The sequence below is a fragment of the Schistocerca piceifrons genome, chromosome 2 (genome assembly GCF_021461385.2).
Source record: "Schistocerca piceifrons isolate TAMUIC-IGC-003096 chromosome 2, iqSchPice1.1, whole genome shotgun sequence".
NCBI classification, from domain to species: Eukaryota; Metazoa; Arthropoda; class Insecta; order Orthoptera; family Acrididae; genus Schistocerca; species Schistocerca piceifrons.
The window spans coordinates 364,925,379-364,939,319 of record NC_060139.1 but is presented as its reverse complement, the minus strand read 5'-3'; the positions used below and the strand labels follow the sequence as shown (position 1 = coordinate 364,939,319).

The 13,941-nt window shown below is 45.3% G+C and overlaps 1 protein-coding gene across 2 annotated transcripts in view; it reads left to right on the top strand.

Annotated features, from left to right (window-relative positions):
- Positions 1 to 13,941, top strand: part of LOC124777286 (ribosomal protein S6 kinase alpha-5-like) — a 406,322-nt gene that overhangs the window by 199,900 nt on the left and 192,481 nt on the right. The window lies entirely within an intron of this gene.

Here is a 13,941-nt window from a genome sequence, read left to right as displayed (position 1 = left end):
GAGTCGTGGAAGTTCGCAAAGGAATTTCCGAACACACTGTAGATTGAAACTTCCTGGCAGATTAAAACTGTGTGCCGGACCGAGACTCGAACTCGGGACCTTTGTCTCTACGCGGGCAAGTGCTCTACCAACTGAGCTACCCAAGCACGACACACGCCCCGTCATCACAGCTTTACTTCTGCCAGTATCTCGTCTCCTACCTTCCAAACTTTACAGAAGCTCTCCTGCGAACCTTGCAGAACTAGTAAAGCTGTGACGACGGGGCGTGAGTCGTGCTTAGGTAGCTCAGTTGGTAGAGCACTTGCCCGCGAAAGACAAAGGTCCCGAGTTCGAGTCTCGGTCCGGCACACAGTTTTAATCAGCCAGGAAGTTTCATATCAGCGCACACTCCGCTGCAGAGTGAAAATCTCATTCTGGACACTGTAGATTATCTCTGAAGGTAATGCACGTAGTTTTGATGCACTTTGTTCTGAAAGGGAAGCATGTAAACATATCCTCTGTTGTGAAAGGATTCTCTGTCACTGGTGCTTCAGCTGACAGGATCGTTTTAATTTCGTGATGTGTTGTAAAGACGCCTTCACAACGAATGTTGAGAAAACTCCACAGCCAAGTGTACTGTATTTTGCAGCTCTTCTAGGGGGATGTTGCGTTGCAGCTGAGCTACATTGCTCTGTAATGTGCATACCAGCAATTTCAGAAAACTCTTGGGAACCTGTGAAGGACATAGGTCAATTTCCTTCAGAACAGCCATCTTTCTCGTCCTTCCACGGTTGCGGATCTGATTCCGCTGTTTCATTATTTATTTTGACGCTCGTGCTCTCCGCGTCGCCACAGCAGCCGAGGACTGGGTCAGGCGGCAGAGCGCAGGCGGTGACCCCGTTCCCGGACGCTCAGCTGTGGGCCGGCCGGCCTGTGGCGCGCGGCCTTCAGCGGCCGGAATGCGGCAGTGGGGCCCGCGACCCACTTCACTGCCCGCCCCCCCTTCCCCCCTCCCCCCACCGCCACCCACAACTCCAAGTGTGGCTCTCACTGCCGACGCCCACCGCACGCACCTGTGCCGCTGCTGCCGGCGCAAGTGCAAGCGACTCACTTGCCTGGCCGCCGTCACATGGGTGTCGCTTCATCTTTAAGCCAACGGACGAAATCCAGTTGAATTGTGTGCCTCCGCAGTACGAGACATCCACCGTTTCCCTCTGCACGCCTAGTCACGACGGCGTTCCAGGTAATGGAACTGGCTGACAAACTAACCAAAGAAGCTACGGGGACGGAAAACTCAAACTATATTGCGATTAAAATTGTCATAGTAGACGTCTGTCACTTGCAGCTACAGCGTTGCCACGTCCGCTGCTACGCGATGCGGCGCACGAACACGGCGGGTCCCACAGCAAATGCTGTTAATACACTACTGGGCATTAAAATTGCTACACCAAGAAGAAATGCAGATGATACACGGGTATTCATTGGACAAATATATTATACTTGACCTGACATGTGATTAAATTTTCACACAATTTTGGTGCATAGATCCTGAGAAATCAGTACCCAGAACAACAACCTCTGGCCATAATAACGGCCTTGATACGCTTGGGCATTGCGTCAAACAGAGCTTGGACGGCATGTACAGGTACAGCTGCCCATGCAGCTTCAACACGATACCACAGTTCATCAAGAGTAGAAACTGGCGTATTGTGACGAGCCAGTTGCTCGGCCACCATTGACCAGACGTTTTCAATTGGTGGGAGATCTGGAGAATGTGCTGGCCAGGGCAGCAGTCGAACATTTTCTGTATCCAGAAAGGGCTGTACAGGACTTGCAACATGCGGTCGTGCTTTATCCTGCTGAAATGTCAGGTTTCGCAGGGATCGAATGAAGGATAGAGCCACGGGTCGTAACACATCTGAAATGTAACGTCCACTGTTCAAAGTGCCGTCAATGCGAACAAGAGGTGACCGAGACGTGTAACCAATGGCACCCCATACCATCACGCCGGGTGATACGCCAGTATGGCGATGACGAATACACGCTTTCAATGTGCGTTCACCGCGATGTCGCCAAACACGGATGCGACCATCATGATGCTGTAAACAGAACCTGGGTTCAGCCGAAAAAATGACGTTTTGCCATTCGTGTACCCAGGTTTGTCGTTGAGTGCACCATCGCCGGCGCTCCTGTCTGTGATGCAGCGTCAAGGGTAACCGCAGCCATGGTCTCCGAGCTGATGGTCCATGCTGCTGCAAACGTCGTCGAACTGTTCGTGCAGATGGTTGTTGTCTTGCAAACGTTCCCATCTGTTGACTCAGGGATCGAGACGTGGCTGCACGATCCGTTACAGCCATTTGGATAAAATGCCTGTCATCCCCCACTGGTAGTGATACGAGGCCGTTGGGATCCAGCACGATGTTCCGTATTACCCTCCTGAACCCACTGATTCCATATTCTGCTAACAGTCATTGGATCTCGACCAACGCGAGCAGCAATGTCGCGATACGATAAACCGCAATCGCGATAGGCTACAATCCGACCTTTATCAAAGTCGGAAACGTGATGGTACGCATTTCTCCTCCTTGCACGAGGCATCACAACAACGTTTCACCAGGCAACACCGGTCAACTGCTGTTTGTGTGTGACAAATTGGTTGGAAACTTTCCTCATGTCAGCACGTTGTAGGTGTCGCCACCGGCGCCAATCTTGTGTGACTGCTCTGGAAAGCATATCACAGCATCTTCTTCCTGTCGTTTAAATTTCGCGTCTGTAGCACGTCATATTCGTCGTGTAGCAATTTTAATGGCCAGTAGTGTATGTTGAGGAGGGGCAATGTTGGAAGCGGCCGCCGTAAGGTATGACGGAAATGAGAGGGGCCATACTCTGTCGACAATTGATTTTAGGTGACGAATGACTAAACTGCGGCAGAAGACCGGTTTTGTAGCCCTGAATTTAAGCTCATGTCCTAAGCTAACCACAACCTCGTGATGAGCAATGTATCCGAGAAAACAGCAATCAACAATTTGCGGCGGAACTAAAAATCACGATCGCTTTGTTAAGGGCGTTGAAGGCTAACCTCTACAAATAAACTCAAGGCAGAAAAATTTCGTAATATGTTTATTTGCATAGCCATCTTTCGCAGCAAACCTTCAGTTTTAGCGGTAAAAGCAAATAGTTATTTCTCGCTGTCATTGGGTACCTGAAAAAATCCTCAGATTGGTTACACGGGATGCTGCATTACCAACCAATGAGCAGTGCTGGCTGGCACTTGGTTGCAAACATAGGCGACTCTAGCATATTCCAAACGATAAGGGAATGATGGCAGGAAAAAAGAGCAAAAAACTCAGCACAATGATGAATATGACGCGGCAAAGTAGTAGAAACAAAAATACACATCTAATTTGAGAAATGATAATCAAACTCTATCGATTAATTTGCAAAAATAAAAGAAAATGCACTACATTTGAGGAGATGCGAGCCTTCGGCCTTTTGCGCATGAGGTTTACACGCTAACCTCTATGCTACTACAATACACAGCTGAAAACTGTGTTGTTTATGACTGGTATCCTTGTATTTATGACTCTCGTGTCCCAGTCGCAGCGGTTAATTGACAGCCTTCAAAAATTCTGCTTCACGCAATATCCTGCAAGGCTATCTAATGTAAGCCGATCTTCATGCTTATAATAACTGTATCAATGACGCTGAATCGTGTCTTGTATGGAAGGGTCCAGTAGTGTTTAGTTGTAGTGTTTAGTTAGCGGTGTCCTTAAAACCAAATCTAGACCTCATGCTGCACTAAAAAACAGTCTTTCACGACAACCAAATCACCATTTCATCTGAACACCAGCTGTTGCATACTAATTTTACTGACTCATGGCAGAGATGAGTAAGGGCGAGATTCGAAGCATAGGAACTGTACGAATGTCTGTAACCTTACAAAGTGGAAATTGAATGAGTTGGTAAGTGGCTGGATAATGTGTTCATCGCTGGGGGATGAGTTCATGGGTGGATAGGTGGGTGGATGAGTTCATGGGTGGATAGGTGGGTGGATGAGTTCATGGGTGGATAGGTGGGTGGATGAGTTCATGGGTGGATAGGTGGGTGGATGAGTTCATGGGTGGATAGGTGGGTGGATGAGTTCATGGGTGGATAGGTGGGTGGATAGGTGGGTGGATAGGTGGGTGGATAGGTGGGTGGATAGGTGGGTGGATAGGTGGGTGGATAGGTGGGTGGATGAGTTCACGGGTGGGTGGATGAGTTCACGGGTGGGTGGATGGCTTTATAATCTCATACATAGGATGATACAAAGTTTTTAACGTCTGGCTAGGAACAGTTGTCCTCTGGCTCGCTTAAGGTATATTCTTAATCCACTACAGAGTTCTTTGTGGAACCTGTATGCAGGCGACATAGGAAGAAAAGCTACTGTGCGGTCGTCGAGTGCCTTCCAGGAGTGGTGCAGCTTGTGAGAGGCCGCGTGGCGTGCCGGAGCGCGGCGGTCAGCTGTTGGCGCGGCGCCGCGCGGCCACGACTCGTAAAGCGCGTTTACTGCCCATGGGGGCGGACGCGGGCGTTCGCGCTGACATTTACAGCCACGGGCGCTCTCTTAATGCTGCGGTAGCAGGGGCAGCGCGGCCCGGCCCAGACAGCCGCTGCGTGGGCGAAAGGTCGCCGCCACCGGGCCTAGCGCCGATCGTCGTGACAATCTGGTCGCGACTAGGTCATCTCTGTCCCCCTACTTAAAGCCAGAATGACGTGTGAGCTATCTGATATCGAGGGAGATGAACGAATGTGTGTGTGTGTGGGGGGGGGGGGGGGGGGGGGGAGGGGAGGGGGGGAGAGGAGACGTGAATAATGTGGGGAAGCTGCTTTTCTTGTGTCACTGCTCTGTATTAACGTGAGGCTAATACTTCGCCATCTCCAGTTTTGCAACGAAGGGAAAGAGGGTTAAGAGACTGGATTCGTATGAAATACTCGAAGAATCACTTGGGCTACAACTCGTATCGATCAAGAGATTTCCTCTATCGCATCTAGAACTTCAGACTTTACTCCTCCCGTACCTGCTTAGATACACCCGGGCGGCACTCCCTCCCCCCCCCCCCCCCCCCACACACACACACACTCCAATATTCCAAAAGTAGCAATCTTCGCGTGGAAAACACAATTGGTTAACATCTGATATAATTTCCACAATTTTTCTTCCTCTGCTCAGTCTCGATTGTGCAAGACAGACTAGAGTTCTTTAATCCCCAACATATTCGGCCCGAAACTTCGGCTCATTGGTAATCTAGTGACTACGCCCGATTTCACTGTGCTCTCAACTGAGAGCGTATTGTTGAAGTGTTGGGATCAAACACTTAAGAATACGAGTGAAACAAACTATGATTGGGACTCTGTGTGTGTGTGTGTGTGTGTGTGTGTGTGTGTGTGTGTGTGTGTGTGTAACACATTGTAGTTTTAAAAATAACTGGTAAATGATGCCAAATTGAAGAATAACTATCTTGTTGGTTCAATAAGTTTCATCGTTAATGAACTCGTTTATTAGAGCATTTCTTACTGTACCAAGCCATTTGTTGGCCCTTATGCCCACTACAGGCAGAATACAAAGTGTGTCCCATTTCTGTTAGGACTGCTTTTGTGAAACTTCGAACTGCAATGCTATCTCGTGGCCATGTGAACCATTATGATCTTAGAAGTTTCAACAACAGCCGTATGGAAGGTCGCAGTGCAGCAGGCATTCTGATCGCCAGTGTAACATTACGTGTCTGACAACTGTCGAAAAAATGGCGGTGGGGCAACTAGACGACATGAAGTGTTCAGAGTCCTCCATCGTTTGTGGGCGAGAATTATTCGAATTCGACCTGAATACCGAGAGGCAGGTTCCTGTCGCTCCTCCACAACACTGATCCAGCCTGAAAAGTGAAGACTGTGTGCGAGATATTGGGCAGCAAATGGATCAGAGTCCTGTATCACCTGCCGAACTACTTGTTTCTGCTGAACCCCCCCCCCCCCCCACAACTCCACGGTAGACGTCACATCCACCTCCCATAGTGCATTTCCTAGCCTGCTATGACTTTAACTCTGTGACTGCATTTTCCACAAAGAAAGCTGTTCCTCATGTCGTCGCTCCAAGATACTGAAAAGCGCCTAAAAAGTCTCAAACTCAATAGTCGTCTCCAGTTTGAAAGCGGGAGGGAGTAAGCGAGAGTGAGTCTCAAGCGAAAATTACCGAAAATGATGAAGTGATATGACGAGCTTCAGACGATACTAGTGCTGCAACCAAGAAGTTTCGTATTAGTTCCTACATGCCAGGAATTCCCTCAAGTGCCACAAACTGCAAACATGCTCTGCCAGAGTACTAAGATAGTGTCGACCACTTCTCCGCTTCGAAAAAGGGGGAGGAAAGCTTCACGGTGTGAGTAGCAGCACATACGTAAGGTCTGGGAAGAGAACAGAACGTAGCGCAGTGTGGGCAGCTTGTGTGTCGTGAGGCGCTTAGCCCACTTAAGGCTTCCGGTTGGCTGCCGCAGGCGCTGCAGTGATTCACCCAGGAAGACAGCCAGCGGCCGGCCTTCTACTGTGCCCTTCACCTGCCGGATGCGAGAGATGGCAGACACTCCTGAGGGATGTAGCCCTCACAACGGTAGTCTATGACGGTGCTTCTCTTGTTTAATCCATAATCGTGACAGGCTTCAGCTAATCATGAAAGTGAGTGAGGACTGGGATGTGTTTAATCAAGTAGTTCACTCAGGCTCACATGAACTCCGCTACTTGTCCAAAGCTGCCCTAACCGCCTGTATTCGAACTATATAAATGGCTGAAATCTTGTGATTTTCCCTTGGCAACTCACCATTACACATCAGAAACGATACTCTAGGTGTGTAGAGAACGCCAGATAATTATCATTTTCAGTTGGCTAGCTGACACAAAGATGACGCAGAACGTTTAAAGAAAAAGTATACACGGTCTGCTAAAGTTCTGATGCAGATGTTATCCCTGGCGTATAAGTGATATCGGTGCAGCAATTACGCTGGTAGCTTGAACTAACAACAGCAAACAACAGGTCCGCATTCGACCGGCCAGTTGGGGACAGGCAACGTTAAGTAGTGGATGTGCGAGCGTAGTGCGTCAGCGTTGTTGCGTCGCAAATCACAATGGAGCAAAACCTCTGAATCAAGGGTTCAAGACATTCTCTAGTAGCTTTCGAGAACAGAAAAGTATGTGCATAGCCTGTCCCGCATACCTTGACGACCGAACAAAGACGACGACGTGTGGGCGACTGCCGCGACTTGATTGAAATTGAAAAGTGAACAGTTCTTTTTCTGGAAAAATCCTCAGGGGCGATGGGACTGGTATTATTAATACGAACCAACCACAAAACGGCGAAGTGCAGAACTGGTCTGTACTGGCTCTCCAAGACCGACGAATGTGCAAACGTGTCGCGCGAGTTTAACATCCCAAAGACTGACTTTTCTGACAGTTTCACATGGTTGTCATGCGTGTTGCAGTCAAGTAGAGGGAAGCTATGAAGGATACCTGAAGCACGAAGACCACCATCTTAACTTTTCTGTTTTAATTAATCCATTCTTGAATCTTGAGGGACTGACGGGATATAATAACGAGCTTCAATTGCAGAAAATATTTTTAAACTAACGAAAACATTTAAGCATCGCACGGAACACACTTTAATAAGTGCTGTCTGTTCACTTCTCCATTTTGGCATAGCACATTCCTGTTTTGGTTTAACATGTCTGCACTGTGCTCAGTGATGGAACTTCCCCTTTCTGTTGTTCGTTAAGTACTGTACAACGAAACGACAGGGAAAAGGTCGCGTATCCTGTTTCGACACTTTCCTGAAAAGTTCACATCCGCTAAGGTTGCAAAAGAACGGCGAACGGTTGACAAGAAAACTTTAAGATTTCGCGTGAATAGCCTTGAAGGCCAAACAATCTAGAATTTACGTGTTGCGGATTTCAGATCCCAGTCCACCCATTTTCATTAGGTTTTCCGTGATTTCTTTAAATTAACTCAGGGGAACACAAGGGTGGTTCTTGCAGAAGGAAAAAAAAGTTCAAATGGCTCTAAGCGCTATAGGACTTAACCATCTGAGGCCATCAGTCCCCTAGACTTAGAACTACTTCAACCTAAAAACCTAACTAACCTAAGGACATCACACACATCCATGCCCGAGGCAGGATTCGAACCTGCGACCGTAGCAGCAGCGCGGTTCCGGACTGTAGTCTTGCAGAAGACCATAGTGTGCTACTGCATTAGTACTAGGCTCAACGAGCACACAAGCAGTCGCCATATACGTACTACACATCAAACTGTAGCAGCAGATCATGCGCTGACGCCTGGAAATAACGAATACGAGTCTCCAAAACAGATGTTTTGTCAGCGTTGAATCACTACTACATACAGTTTTACACAAAAGCTACAGAAGTTCATAAACGTGATCACAGGCAAGACAGGAAATGTGAGATTCAAATTACGTAAGTTGTAAAGCTTAGCATGAAGTAAATAATGCCAAGTCACCCGCCGCATCAGCTGCAGGAGACATCTTAGCTCGAGTTCAGTCTCCGACAGCCTCCTAAGTCACGACGGTGTGATGGTTGTCCGCATACGAATAAACGACTCAGCTGTTCTTATTAGCAACGTTGATGAAGTTCGCCTTTTTCTATGCAGAATCACGCCTATCGTCACGTTGTTTTGGTGATGTCTTCAAAGAGTGTTTGCGGTACCACCGTTTACGACTCACAGCCCCACGGCATCAGGGATGGCAGAAGTGTTTGTTGAGCCCTCTATATCAGTTTCTTGGATGAGACTCTTCAAGCCCATGAGGAGATCGCGTGCTACAGCTGTTGATTAGAGGTCGCACTTCCTGAGATAGCAGACATCTGCGATAGAGATCGATAAGTGACAACAACTGCCTCCTCGGCGTCGCTCGCAGCTTGCGTGACGAAGAGATGACCCCGCCAGGTACAAAGAATCACACACACAGAGCCGTGTCTTCCTGCGACCATGTCCGCCAAGGCCGGCCATGCACGACACGGGTGCTCCTTCGCAGTGCGTTTCCAGTTACGACTGTGGTTCCAGCATTGGGAACAGGAACTTCTCTCGAGTTCTCTGTGTCACGTCGGCACATCGTGTTAACTCTCGAACACACACGCTTGTCAGAAAACTGCCTGAAGATCTCGTCGAGTCACAGCAGATAACATCAAACTGAACTCCGATCTGTGCGTTATCGATGTTAGCGTGCGGAGAAATCGCAATCTTTGTCTCTCTTTAAGAAGAGAAGTGATGCAGTTTCAGACTTGTGCTAGTTTTCGTGTAATGGATTCCTTAGAGATCGTGTGTGAAATAGTAAATACGTTATGGGCTGTGAGTCAGTTATCGCTAGAAGTTAGAGGTATGTTATGTGTTGTTATGTGAGACACACAGACTAGACAGTTAACTACACAACAGCACATATTTGTTTTGCAAACATGACGGAAACATGATCATAGTTACAGTGGTATTCGTGATTAGTTTGTGGAACGTCTTACAACCTCCATCACGACAAGGTAATATCGCAAATTAGATTGAAGACAATGCATCGGTAGCGGAGCTTCCTCAGTCATAGGTCAAAATCCGATACTACCGAAAAGAATCTTAATGCTGTCGCCAATTGTTTTGTCCAATCACCCACGAAATCTCAAAGAAAAGCGTCCAAGGTGTGCGGAACGCCAAGAAAAAGCCAATGAACGATTCAGAAATAGCTGAAGTTCAGACCTCAAAGTCTAAACGAAGATCCTTCGGACAGACATATGGGTTTCTGCAAGTTGCATATAATCCGACAAGAAGCCAATTCAAAAATTTGCAAAAGCATTCACGTAACTTTGCCTACTGGGGTTCTACGAATCCCCATGTGGCGATGGAGACAGAGTTAAGCTCTATTGGAGTTATTGTATAGGCAGGGATATTAATTGGTGGACTAACAGGGTCTTATTTCATTAACTGTACTGTCAGCTCTGTAAACTGGGTGTATATGCTGCAAGAAATGTTGTTAGGGCTGGAAAACAGTCCACTTTTTGAATTTCTACAGCCGCTTAAGGAAAAGATGATACGGAAACAACGCGGAGCACCCACGCATTGTGGAGATAAAGGATTTCCTAAATGAACCCCGGTGATTTGCGAAATCTGTGTTGAAAAGATGCAGTGTTGCTTAGAACAGCATGGAAACCACTTCGAGCATCTTTTATAGGTTAAGTGAAATCTACATTTATTTCTGTCTTGATAACAAATTTATTTATCTTTTTTAAAATATTACGGCATCAAATGCATTTTTGACAACTAGCTTACGCCATGTATATCTTCGTGAACTTTCTGGTGTTGTGAAGTGGACTTGGCAGTGGCCAGATGCCGAAAGATAAATGTGAGACGTGCCTGTGTGCTAAAAGAAAACTGGCTCAAGATAGTTTACACTCTAAGAAAGGTTATCTTTAACGAAAGCGTTTATTCGTGGACTTGTCATTCAGACGCACTTATAACCCCAAGCATCGAAATACATTTCTAGAACAACGACGCTACATTTTTTGGTCTACTTGATGAGATACAGCATGCTTCTAGCGTCTTTGTTCCGTGACCTTTTGTTCTCTTCCCAGAGACAAGAATAACTCGACTGCAAAAGGTTTTACTCGCTGTTTCATTTTTTATTTGACCCGAGTACGCGAATAGCTTCACCGATCGATCCAGATCCGCGGTTGAGTAAGTACCTAAATGTAACTGAATTCCAGATTTTTAAGCTTTTGATCACGGCATAACGGAAAATCTGATCACTAAAATAAACATTACAAAAGATGGAAGGAATAATTGATACCTTAACAAACGAAGAGCACGACGTATTTTCGTTTGGCGAAAAGACCAGCTGCGAGGTTAAAATCAGGATCTGCCGAGATGAATAAGCAGCTTTACTGACGTTCAAGCCGCTTAGGGCTGTGAGCCGCGCTGCTAGATTTATTTTCTTGCTGAGAAGCTTCCCACTTGTCCTGTTTTCAGTAATTGTGGAGCACAGTCTCTGAAGCGACAGCGACAAAAATCTGTAACTGATAAACGCGTTGGACTATTCAGAATAGAAATCAATTAAGCAGCTTACTTCAAAAGGCTGTATCTTGTCTATAAACCGCTTTTCTTTCCATTTCTTGATAACTGACAGTTAGTTGCGTCTAACAGATATTTCACAATCTTTTGCCTCCACTCTGTTCTCATTCCGAAATATTGTCCTTGCATTATATTTGTAAAAAAACTTGTTACGGCTGCGTAATTGTCCAAAATATTTTCTATGAATACTTGCTATGAATTTTCTTCACATGTTTGTTTCTTTCAAAATATCTTCTCGTAAGCCATTTCTAAAAAGACGTAATCATCCGTTCCAAGCAGTTTGTTTCACCAACAGTATTTAGGTTTCGCAGCTGTACGGGATTCAGAAGAGAGCAACAGAAATAGGTTCAGTAGTGTTACGTGAAGCTGATGAAAGCCATTTTCTATAATGGACTTCACGTGTCGGGACATGCAATTTCGTCCACTATCAGCATTAGTCCCCTCGAATCACTTACGTGAGACGATCTCTTTGAGTACTACTGCTTGGGAGGCGGCGAGGTGCTTTCAATAGCAGCAGTATCAGTTAAGACTTTGGAACAAGTGTAGTGTGATTTAAATTAGTTGGCATCTGCTGAATGAGGCCTGAAGTTGAGGCAGTATCGACACAAATACTGTATACAAGCAGCCACTGAAATCATCCGCGGCCATAGAATATCGCTTTATAGTCTACATTTTTTACAGAAACCGCATAAAAGTTGTGAAATTCACATATGACATCTATTCCTATAGTGCTGATCAGATAGCAGGGTCGGAGAATTCATATCTTGTTCACCAACATCAGGCAACGGTTAGGAAATGACACATCGATACCAGCGGAGGCGATGTCCTCTCAGTGACTGAACATTTCTCTTACCCACTGCACTTATATCAGTGAAAGGAAAGGACGTACTGGTGAGGGGGGATGTTCCCCAGAGCACTGCACAGTTCTCACACATGACAGACGGCTCCTGCATACATACGAGGACTCACACAGAGCTATTGTAGACGGAACTGCGTGAAAAGAAATCGATAGCAGGGAAGACTAGATTTCAAAAGTCGTGCGCTATCAGTACATAAAAGAACGACAGAATATACTTGAGGTGAGACCGAGGAGATAACAAACAATCGACATGCCTGACACCTCAGAGCAAGACAGCGAAAGTGATCGAAGCAACAATAAACTTCCTTGACCAAATCACCTGTGACAGGTTATTGTACCTAGAGCTGAGTAAAACATGTATAGTACAAGTAGGCACGTAGCTTAGTCGTCGCACGAGCCAACAGTGCGTGCTTGGCTCGATGTCCTTCCGATGTGTGTCGCCTCCTGTCGAACTCTGGTGGTGGGAATCTACAACTCGTTTCTAATCTTTCCTATCATGTTTAAACTTCCTTCAACTTCAATGAATTACTAAATTTCTAACTTAACATCCGCCGTTTCGGGTAGCTAATTAATTTTTCTTTGTAAGTTGTTATTTCGTAACTGATGCCATGTATTACACTTTTTATTTACCGGCAAACGGTTTCAGTCTGAGCTGCTGATTATCTTCATGTGTAGGTTTGAACAAAAAGCAATAACCAATATGATTTGACGGAAGTATTACGAATACTCGTCACTTGGGTAGTAGAAATAACAGCGTATTACGAACTCTCATATAGCTGGCGCCACAAATGGTAGTTCGTCGACGTTGTGTGAAACTAACATAAAAAGCAAGGATGTGGTGGGAAAAATTTTTTTGTGTAGTCGCGTAACATAAATAGACACAGTCATAGATGAATACATTAAGAGAGTGTAAAACTGTATCTCCATATACAAATAAAAGAATTAACAGTAACTCAGACTTGTAGGACACGTTAATTTACTACATTTCAGCGAGAATGTTGCGCCACGTAATATCAGATAAAAAAACAATACTGACTGGACACTGTGCACCGTACATTTTCATTATTGTTTACATACTGTATTTTAAAGAGCCAGTGCAGAATTACCGAACATATATACAGCTTGAAGAAATTTGCCTAGATTTTAATGAAAAACATGGAGGATCCTTGTCGTAAGTTAAAGAAGGCGGAAGGAAGATGAATCTAGTTACGTAACTTTATAGACTCATTTTTCTTCCCGGTTTTTAACTTAGAGTAAGCGTCCTCAGTGTATTGCTATTTTAGTTCATTAAAATGAAAGCAAATTTCTTAGTTTCAGATATAATTCGGTTATTTTTCACAAGTATAAAAATGTCCGATTATAACATTCGTTTTTGTCTATTACCTTGTCATTTAAATATGAATTTTTATTAATTTTTTTATTTCATTAATATAGGAAACTAGTCTTACACTGTTTTAATGTACTCATCTATGACTTAGGCACATGTCACGTGGCTGCACGAAAAAAAAAAATTTCCCCACCACATCCTTGTTGTTTATGTTACACTTCCACACGACGTTGGCAAACTATACATCGTGGCGCCAGGTGTGTGAGGGTTCGTAATGTATTTCTCCTACCCCTGAGACAAGTGCTTGTAATATCACACGTCTGTAAAATCATTATTCTAATTGCACCTTCGTTCTAGCCTAGATATGGAGTCGATCTGCAACGCTGATTGAAATCGGCTATCGGTAAATGAAAAGTTGTGATCTGGCAGGTGTTTGTTTATTATTATTAGTACTTTGATTTTTATCGTTGATAACGTCATTTGCGTGTGATACGGAAGAGTTTATCCTATCACATGAAAAAATTCGTAACTTTAACATCCTAGGCAAAAGGACTTTAAATTATTCGCTAAACGAAATGGAAAAAAAAATGTTACAGGATTTCAGAAATATGTTCTTAATTTCGTTTAGTCGGAGTTC